An 8,274-nucleotide genomic window follows, 5' to 3' on the forward strand; every position below is an offset into this window, starting at 1 on the left:
AGCCAATAGGCGGCTCAACTGAACAAAACATACCATGTGCTACTGGTGAACATTGAGCAACTAATATGCGCAGTGGTGAAACACAAAGTCATTGGTCAAAACAAAACTCCATCAAATAGCAGGACATTCCGCCCTTTGACCAATGAATTTTTGTTTCACATATCTCATATTTCAAACAAACAAAAAAAAAACATTATCAGCAAATCAAATTTCAATGATCAAAGCAATCCCTGTAAAGCAATAGAAGTGAATTAACACATTGATCTCATAACCTTTCACATCAGATACATCTACATAGAAAAGACTGGGCAATTTTTTTTTTTTTTTTTTTTTTTCTGAATGAGTCTCTAATTCAACAGTGTTAGCAATTTGATGTGGCATGAGTTCTGCTCATGTAAAGGTGCACGGTCCACCTGAAAGGTTTTCTGGAAGGTAAGCAAAAGTCAGAGTTCCATACGAGAGGGGAAAAAAAAAAAAAAACACAGCAAACAAGTTGAACTTGAACTGAAGGCGCAGTTTGCGCAAAATGGATCCATGGTGCTGGCACTTTACTCAGCCAGGTTCAGGTTGGGGATTCGGTCCCTTCCCCGACCCCACACGCACACACCGAAAGGGGGACCACGCAGCACACTCAGGGACAGTGGCGAAACGTGGTCGGATCTGCAAAAGAAACAAGTATGACTTTTCTTGCAAATAACATTTTTCATTTAAACTGCACCCTTCCTCTTTCTTTCCCTGTTTTATAATCAGCAGGACGTTTTTGAGGCCCTTTGTTATATTTTCTGCAGGTTCTGGAGGGTCACTTGGGGCTTCAGCCCACACATCAGTACTGAGGTTTTTATCTGCTGCGCCACAGCTTCCTTTTTCTTGCACTGTCAGAAGGGCTGGGGCAGACTCATTCTTTACCAAACCTCCATTCACTGCACTTTTGTCAATTTGGGCCATTCTGTCTCCAATTTGTATGAATGAATCAGATTCTTTTCTAGGTATCAGCATAATTTCGATTTTTCCTTGGTAATCTGCAGCAATCACTCTCCCTAAAACCTGATCACTTTGCCATTTCTGTTCTGGTAACTTTCCTCTCCCCAACTGCTCTGTGACTGCTTGCATGACAGATTGCTTTTGTGCATGCTGCACAGTTTTTATCAAATCTAAGGGAATGGGCATCTCTCTCATCTCTGCCCACCTGTAAGTGGCCTTTTCACATTTCTGGGGCACCCACATAGCCATCCCCACTAAGGCAGAATTCTGGGTGAACACTTCTCTCTCTGCATTTTTCTCATTAACATCTGCAAGGTAATTGAACCAGTTAGGTACAAGCCATGTGGCTAAAACATTATCAAAGAACCAAAAATCAGCATAAAAATGACACATCTCACGTAGCTCTTGCTTTAAAATCTGACACACATTATATAACGCTGTTCCTTCTACTGTGCCAGAAAGCAACATTTCAGTCAATGAATCATTAGTAAAACAAACATGCTTTTTATCTTCAGTAGACACGAATTCAAATGGTGCACACAATTTCATTGATAATTCTTTTATCTGTGGTACTCTAGCCCTGTCTTGCAAGTACCAGATCCATTGTATGATTCTAGCTAGGGGCACTATTTTCTTCCCTTGTTCATGATTTAAATGTACATAAGTATTTCCTTCTTGCACTGCGCAGAAACCTAAAGTCTGCATTATTTCATTTGCCAAATCACACGCGCGCAGCTGCATATTATTTTTCACAGTGACCATGTACAAAAGTGTTAGGATTTCTCTCAAATGAGGGCTATTCTTTTTCCAAAAATCAAACAAGCTAATGAAACTCGGGGTGTCTTGCTCTAAAATCCTTCGTTTTACTTGTGCATTTTGCAACGGTAACTCGTCGTCCGTGTTATCAGTTAAGGAATGCACTTTGGCTGCCAAAAACCCTGGCTCACACGGAAACTCAGTGCAGCTCGGAGCTGTCTTAACCCCCTCATTATTGGAATGGGACAAGAAAGATTCTTCATTTTTATAACTTTCAGCATTATTTTGAATTATTGTATCCTGGCTAATTTGCTCACGTAAATTCCTATTTTCATGTTCCAACTTCCTACATTTCTCCTGCATTTCTCTGTAAGCAGATAAAGGTATCCAGACCTTTCTGTCATCATTACTTCCAAAAGACACGTTTTCTACATATATACAACGGGAATTATTTCTCAAAACATTATCAGGCCTTTTAGCTACACATGCATTTTCTTCTGTAATTCCCCAAACAGAAAACAATTCACAGTTTTTCTTAGCACCATCAGGCAGTTCATCAACACATGTATTCTCAGACATGGTCTGCCGTGCTACTGTGATTCTCCAAACAGAAAACAATTTCTGTAATTCTCCAAACAACAAAAAACAATTACACTTTCTAAAGTGTGCACTTAGAAATCTACTAACTCGTCAAACCCCTTTTAATCACCTCTTAATGACCGACCCCACGACTCCAGGTACCAATTGTAGTGCTTTCCTCTTATTTAGTTTCTAAGCACTAACATAACACAACAGAAATGCACTTCTGAGGTCAAAGAAGACTTTTATTGTTATTTTATTCTTCCCCAACCACAATGTTTATGAATGAATGACGAATTAGTAGCTTTCAAGTCCGCGTTAATCAAACAAAATATATCAGTTTGCAATATACACAGCAGGTTATATTTATAAGATATTGAATGCAAAGCAAAACAAATACTTCACCGTGTAGGAACTATTTACAGCTACATCTTTCTAAGGTCTGCAAGCTGAGACCCCTGTCAGCCGCGAGAAAGAGTGTCATCTACCCACACGGGATGCTGGCAACTGGCGCCAAGCTCCAGCACGAGGTCCGGCAGATTCGAATCTGACTCTCTGCAGCCTGTTACATTCGTTACAAAGGTGTGCCCCCTCCTCTCAGACCTGGGAAACTGAGCAAGCCTTTTGGAGACTGGCCAGGTCTCCAAGACTACTCCTGTTCCCAAGCTCAAGGGAAGAGAAACGACGCCCATGTACTCTCTCTTATCAGGTCTAGTCTACTGTGAGAGCAAAACATCTTGGTTCTCTGGTGCAAAAACACAGCTTGGAAAAATACAGAACTCCACGTTAAAGGCAATGGGCAGCTAACCTAAATATCAAATGCAATGTCATGTTAAAGGCAATAGGCAGCTAACCTAAATATCAAATGCAATGTCTAGTGTCATGTCAAAGCCAATAGGCATCTAAGCTGAATACAAAATGCAATGTCTTATATCATGTCAAAGCCCATAGGCAGCTGAGCTGAATATAAAATGCAATGTATAATATCATGTCAAAGCCAATAGGCAGCGGAGCTGAATACAAAGTGTAATGTATAATATCATGTCAAAGCCAATAGGCAGTTAAGCTGAATACATCATGTCAAAGTCAATAGGCATGCAATGTCAAAGCCAATAGGCGGCTAGACTGGATACAGCATGTCAAAGCCAATAGGCAGAATACAGAATGTAATGACTAATGCAATGTCAAAGCCCATAGGCGGCTAAACTGAATACAGAAAGCAATGGCTAATGCCATGTCAAAGCCAATAGGCACAATACAGAATGTAATGACTAATGCAATGTCAAAGCCCATAGACGGCTAAACTGAATACAGAAAGCAATGGCTAATGCCATGTCAAAGCCAATAGGCACAATACAGAATGTAATGACTAATGCAATGTCAAAGCCCATAGACGGCTAAACTGAATACAGAAAGTAATGGCTAATGCCACGTCAAAGCCAATAGGCGGCTCAACTGAACAAAACATACCATGTGCTACTGGTGAACATTGAGCAACTAATATGCGCAGTGGTGAAACACAAAGTCATTGGTCAAAACAAAACTCCATCAAATAGCAGGACAAGGGGATAGGCCGCAAAGGAGCCCATGGAGGCTGGATCACACGGCATCTGCCAGAGGTGACGGCAGCACTGTGGTGGTGGTGGTAGTGAGAGGCACATGCTCAGACTCTGCACCCTCCGATGGCTGCACTGTGGTAGTGGTGGTAGTGGGAGGCTCCTGCTCAGCCCCTGCACCCTCCGATGGCTGCACTGTGGTGGTGGTGGTGGTAGTGGGAGGCTCCTGCTCAGCCCCTGCACCCTGCGATGGCTGCACTGTAGTGGTGGTAGTGGGAGGCTCCTGCTCAACCCCTGCACCCTGCGATGGCTGCACTGTGGTTTTGATGGTTGTGGGAGGCTCCTGCTCAGCTCCTGCAATCACTGATGGCTGCACATCCACGTCTGGCAGTGGGGGATCTAGGACAGATGCTGGTGCACGCTCTTTCCCCTTCTTGCTTGCTGGTGCAGGCTCCTTCCCCTTCTTGCTTGCTGGTGCAGGCTCCTTCCCCTTCTTGCTTTCTGGTGCAGGCTCCTTCCCCTTCTTGCTTGCTGGTGCAGGCTCCTTCCCCTTTTTGCTGGCTGGTGCAGGCTCCTTCTCCTTTCTGCTGGCTGGTGCAGGCTCCTTTCCCTTCTTGATGGCTGGTGCAGGCTCCTTCCCCTTCAGTATTTGCGGCCTGGAATCCTTTCCACCATGAGTAGGTGCTGATGGAACTGGGCCCGTGGACTGTTTGGCTGAGGTGCTTGGCTGGGTTCTTGATACCCTGGCCATACGTGCAGGACGCGGGGTGGTAGGGAAGAGGTCAATGGTGGAAAGGAAAAGCTTTTTAGGGACATTGGGGCAGGAAGAGGGAGAAGTAATGGGAGTGGAGGATAAGGGAGTGATTGTTGGAGGTGGTTGTCTGCTGAATTTGGGAGCAGGTGCATGGGTTGTATGCTGTTGTGAGGTGGATGGCTGCTGGGTGTCTTAGTGCTTGCATTTGTGTACCTTAAGAGGGGGGACATACATGGTGGGAGAGGACACAGGGGACGTGTGCATGGATGTTGTGGAGGTGTCTGCCAGTGAGGTGTGTGTTCTGCTTGGTGTGGTGATGACGCAGGTAGTGATGATGATGTAGTGCATGCAGGTGTGAGTGTGGACGTAACTGGGTGGAAGGTGGAAGAGTAAGAGAAGGGGGAGACAGTGGAAACAGTGGATGTTGTTGTGTCTGCAACTAGATTGTGTTTGTGTGAGTGCCAATGGGATGAAGTGTGGTGCTTGTGTTTTCCTGTGACACTCTTGGGTGTTGTCCTGTGTGCATGCTTGTCTGGCTGTGTGCTTGGAATGGGTTGGGGTTGAGGAGAATGGGACTGGGAAGTGGAAGTTGGAGGGGGGACAGTAGAAAGAGGGACAATGGCTACCATCAGAGAGAAGGCCAGAGCCTCAATCGATCTTTGTTGGGCTGCCAATCCATTGGGAATGCCCTCCAGGAATGCATTAGATTGTTGCATCTGGGCTGCCAGCCCCTGGATGGCATTCACAATGGTTGTTTGCCCTACAGAGATGGATCTCAGGAGGTCAATACCTTCCTCACGCAAGGCAGCAGGGCTCACCGGGACAGGGCCTGAGGTGCATGGCCGAAGGAGATACCCACCCTCCTGGGTGAGCGGGCACGGGCAACTCACTGAGGGGCTGCTGGGAGGGCAGTGCAGGTACGGGGGTGGCTGCTGTACCTGTAGGTGGGGTCGTTATAGAGGTGTCTGCCACCAACAGGGAGCTCCCATCCGAGAAGGTATCAGAATCTGTATTGTCCACTCCAGTTTCAGCCGTGGTGCTCCCCTCGCCCTCCATCCCACTGGTGCCCTCAGTGTTGGTGGACTCTGCCTCCAGGGTCCCTTGGAATGCAGCTCCCTCCGTCACTGGTGCCTCTGCTCCTCAACCAGATGATGCTAATGCACATAAGGACAGGATGACAAAACAAGAAAGGGGTGGAGAGAGACACAGGATACACTGGGTCAATGACTGCACCAACACCACTGTTGGCTTACACAGCACCCTCACACACAGGGTACAGGCCTATGTACTATGCATTGCACTACCAGTGATATTGCTAGCCACCAAGGCATGAGGAGGAGCACACACCGCCAACTGCAGCATACCTGGGACCCACGCAGCCCTGGCCAGTAGTGGATGCTAACAAGCTAGGTAGGCAGTATTTTCTCTTCAGAAAACATGTGCTGCTATGTCTGGCCTGGCCTAGGGGCACCCACTGACACGCAACCACCGCCCGGACAACACCCCATCAGGCATAACTTGTAATGATAGCCACTGTACTTACCCCCTTGTGGCTGCTGTGTTGCCCTCAAGCGCCCATCCAGCTCTGGATATGCCACTGCCAGTATGCAGGCCATCAGGGGGGTCAGGGTTCAACGGGCATCCATTCCTCGTTGGGAGGTCATCCCCAGCTGGGCCTCCGCAGTCTTCTGTGCCCAGCGTCTCAGGCCCTCCCACCGATTGTGACAGTGGGTGCTCCACATGCCATAGACCCCAGGGTCCGCACCTCCTTGGCGATGGCATGCCCTATACCCTTCTTTTGATGGGCACTGACCTGCAGAGGCAATAAAGCCAGGAGAACACCATACAAGAAACAGTCCAGCCAGGTAAACAAATGGCCCACCATCCCCATTTACAGCACTATTGGCACACACATAGCCCAGCACTCAATGTGTACCCAGCCAGGAGGACATCCCTCCCCCTTTCACGAGGCCTTCACACACACAACTCCATGCATTCATGCCACATGCATCGTGCCCACAGTGTACTCACCTGTTGGTCTGGAGGCCCATACAGCAGTCCATACTGGGGTAGGACCCCATCCACCAGTCTCTCCAACTCCTCCGAAGTGAAGACTGGGGCCCTTTCCCCAGTCACACAGGCCATGGTAGGTTCCAGACACAGGTCACAGCAGCACATGCAGTGTAGGTCCTCTACTTTGGAAGGTCAGGAAACAAGTGAGGAATCTGATAGAAAATGGCGGTCACGTCCACGGCAGTACATACTGTCACTACCGGCATAGATCACCATTGGCCACTGTACCCCATAGGGCCCAATATTAACCAATGAGGAATTGCACAGCAGTTCACGGCCGACTCCTGCCATGGCACAATCTGATAGAAAATGGCAGTCACGTCCACGGCAGTGCATACCGTCACCGCCGGCGTAGATCACCATTGGCCACTGTACCCCATAGGGCCCAATATTAACCAATGAGGAATTGCACGGTGGTTCACGATCGCCTCCCGCCACGGCGCACAGAGTTAGCGGTATTACCTCACTTCCACCTGTGCCTCCACACAGGACAGGCGGACACCATTTCAGGGGTGGCAGGCCTATGAAATAATGCTGCGTCACAGCAGAAATAGGCACATACTGGACAGATCACAGTGACCCATTTCATGTATACAGATTGCAAACTACTGTTGTGGCTCCACTGTTTATTTTGTGACAGGCTCCTAACACTTTTGTCCATTAGATTCCTACCGCTGTGGATGAATAAGAGTTGGAGACATACCCTGTGTACAAATCCCTGGTGGACTTGGCTACACTGGAGGACAGGCACATAATACTCACCTATAGACTGGACAGGGCCACAATCACAGAGCTGTGTGCCCAATTGGAGCCTGACCTGATATCTGCTATCCGTCACCCCACTGGGATCCACCCTCTAGTGCAAGTTCTATCAGTGCTCCATTTCCTGGCAACTGGTTCTTTCCAAATGACAGTGGCTTGGTGGCAGGAATGTCACAACCACTGTTCTCAATAGTGCTGACAAGAGTGTTGTCTGCCCTGATAAAACATTGTGCAGCTACATTGCATTCCCCCAGGTTGAGGATTTGGCCACTGTGAAGAACGAGCTTTATGCAATGGGACATATCCCCAATATAGTTGGGGCGATTGACAGAACACATATTGCATTTGTACCCCCCGCCAGAATGAACAGGTGTTCAGGAATCGTAAGAGTTTCCACTCCATGAATGTGCACATGGTCTGCTTGGCGGACCAGTACATCTCCCACGTGTAGGAGGCTGGCCTGGTTTGTGGTGGGTACCTTGGGGACTTACACCTTACACCAGGTCCAGTTATCCCTTATTAGTGAAATGTAGTACCGTTCTAGTAGCTTAGGCTGATAGAGGTAGCTATAGCAGAGCAGCCTAGGCTGAACTAGGAGACATGCAAAGCTCCAGCACTACCACTTATAGTTACACAGTACTTATACACAAGTAAAGACAATACTCAGTGTTACCAAAAATAACGGTAGTTTATTTGGGTGACACAAGGCCAAGAATATCTTAGAGGCAATACTCCTTCTGGAGGTAAGTATTATACACAATATATACACTAGACACCAAAATAAGGTAAGTAATTAGAAATAGGATAGTACAA

The 8,274-nt window shown here is 47.4% G+C and overlaps 1 long non-coding RNA gene across 1 annotated transcript; it reads right to left on the bottom strand.

Annotated features, from left to right (window-relative positions):
• Positions 1-294: 294 nt before the first annotated feature.
• Positions 295-3,873, bottom strand: LOC138261631 (uncharacterized). The gene is made up of 2 exons (XR_011199129.1): positions 2,722-3,873; positions 295-660 (listed from the first exon to the last, which is right to left on the bottom strand). It is a non-coding gene; the product is annotated as an uncharacterized lncRNA (long non-coding RNA).
• Between the last annotated feature and the right edge of the window lie 4,401 nt (positions 3,874-8,274).

This window comes from Pleurodeles waltl, chromosome 10 (genome assembly GCF_031143425.1).
Source record: "Pleurodeles waltl isolate 20211129_DDA chromosome 10, aPleWal1.hap1.20221129, whole genome shotgun sequence".
Taxonomy (NCBI): domain Eukaryota; kingdom Metazoa; phylum Chordata; class Amphibia; order Caudata; family Salamandridae; genus Pleurodeles; species Pleurodeles waltl.